We start from the raw sequence: 2,500 nt of genomic DNA, 5'->3' as shown, positions 1-2,500 counted from the left end.
CAATGTGACGAAACCACATGCAATAGCCCCATCTACGCGAATCGGACGACACTGACGTCCACCATGTCGCGCGCAACACGAAAACTAAATACCGCCATCTGCAAGTCTCCCGAAACATGACCTGCTGCACCGACGATACCGCCATCTATGAGACGCCACCCCGACTACGACATCGCTAGGTCCCACAGTACCCATTTTTCGACGCCACCCACAAAGCCTGCATCATCTGTCCACCACAGGAACCCCGAACGCCAGTGCCTGCGTCGCACGAAGTAGTCAACCGACAATCACTCCACCCGCACCCGCACGTGCCCCACCCCAACCGCCCAAATCGCAACCCAAGCGGATGAACGGCGGACTCTTCCCGCACTCGTACGTTGCAATCCACCCCTATATCTTGCGTTTCATGACGAGTTATATCCAATATGCCAAATTCCCGCTGTCCCTATACATGCTGTAAGTCTGTGCACACAATATGAACCACACTCAGCGAGACACTCCATCACACATTACTCTCATGCCTGTAACAGACACAGATACGATATGTAAGCACCAGCATGGACCAACGTCCGGTGCATCCTCTCCGCCACAGTACACCATCCACACTATGATAACCACACCAGGGGGTCCAATTATAAAATAGAATATCCCACCCGTCCAACATCCACAATTGCTCAGATAAGCCACCAACACCCACACATGTCCTACACAGGGGTGCACCCAACACCACCACACTGCCTCCTGTTACGGCACAGAAACAATGGCAGGAATGAATCACACAGGTCTGCCACTCCCTTGCCGCAACCACAGACGCGGCGCGCCTCCAGTCACGAGCGAAAAGCGCATCCTGACGAGACAGAACTGCTGTGACATACTGACGCTGCTCCTCAGACATTCACTTACAATGATCACTACCAACGAACCTGCCCCCCCCCCCCCCCCAAACACACTATCTCTTACCATGTTGTGTACTGTAATCCAACCCATTTTGCACCTTAACCTAACCAAATTTGTAACGCAATTTGTACCGCAATGTAACGCAATTTGTACCGCAATGTAACGCAATTTGTACCGCAATGTAACGCAATTTGTAACGCAATTTGTGTCTTAACCTAACCCACGTTGTGCCTTAACCTAACCCACGTTGTGCCTTAACCTAACCCACGTTGTGCCTTAACCTAACACACGTTGTGCCTTAACGTAACCCACGTTGTGCCTTAACGGTAACCCACGTTGTGCCTTAACGTAACCCACGTTGTGCCTTAACGTAACCCACGTTGTGCCTTAACGTAACCCACGTTGTGCCTTAACGTAACCCACGTTGTGCCTTAACGTAACCCACGTTGTGCCTTAACGTAACCCACGTTGTGCCTTAACCTAACCCACGTTGTGCCTTAACCTAACCCACGTTGTGCCTTAACCTAACACACGTTGTGCCTTAACGTAACCCACGTTGTGCCTTAACGTAACCCACGTTGTGCCTTAACGTAACCCACGTTGTGCCTTAACGTAACCCACGTTGTGCCTTAACGTAACCCACGTTGTGCCTTAACGTAACCCACGTTGTGCCTTAACGTAACCCACGTTGTGCCTTAAACCTAACCCACGTTGTGCCTTAACCTAACCCACGTTGTGCCTTAACCTAACCCACGTTGTGCCTTAACCTAACCCACGTTGTGCCTTAACGTAACCCACGTTGTGCCTTAACGTAACCCACGTTGTGCCTTAACGTAACCCACGTTGTGCCTTAACGTAACCCACGTTGTGCCTTAACGTAACCCACGTTGTGCCTTAACGTAACCCACGTTGTGCCTTAACGTAACCCACGTTGTGCCTTAACGTAACCCACGTTGTGCCTTAACGTAACCCACGTTGTGCCCTTAACCTAACCCACGTTGTGCCTTAACCTAACCCACGTTGTGCCTTAACCTAACCCACGTTGTGCCTTAACCTAACCCACGTTGTGCCTTAACCTAACCCACGTTGTGCCTTAACCTAACCCACGTTGGTGCCTTAACCTAACCCACGTTGTGCCTTAACCTAACCCACGTTGTGCCTTAACCTAACCCACGTTGTGCCTTAACCTAACCCACGTTTGTGCCTTAACCTAACCCACGTTGTGCCTTAACCTAACCCACGTTGTGCCTTAACCTAACCCACGTTGTGCCTTAACCTAACCCACGTTGTGCCTTAACCTGCTCTGTAATTGGCATATGACACGTTACATTAATCTAGTGTTGTCTAACCACAACCCTCTGAATATAGTTCGCTACTCGCACCGCCCACCCTCTTGTGTGTCGTTTCATGTTGAACACTTCGCAAGTGTTGCTTACTTTTTACATGCTCCCGCTGTACACTGTAATGTTGGACAACTGCAGGATGTACATCGCCCCCCCCCCCTCCACCCTGCCTTCGCACGCTGGTCGTTCAGGTGCTTGCGTGTTCAATGCCCTTCGCAGCTGTTCACTGGCATTCGCATGTCGAAGCGCTCAGTCTACGT

Source organism: Schistocerca cancellata, unplaced genomic scaffold (genome assembly GCF_023864275.1).
Source record: "Schistocerca cancellata isolate TAMUIC-IGC-003103 unplaced genomic scaffold, iqSchCanc2.1 HiC_scaffold_569, whole genome shotgun sequence".
In the NCBI taxonomy this organism is placed as follows: Eukaryota; Metazoa; Arthropoda; class Insecta; order Orthoptera; family Acrididae; genus Schistocerca; species Schistocerca cancellata.
This window is presented reverse-complemented; position numbering follows the sequence as displayed.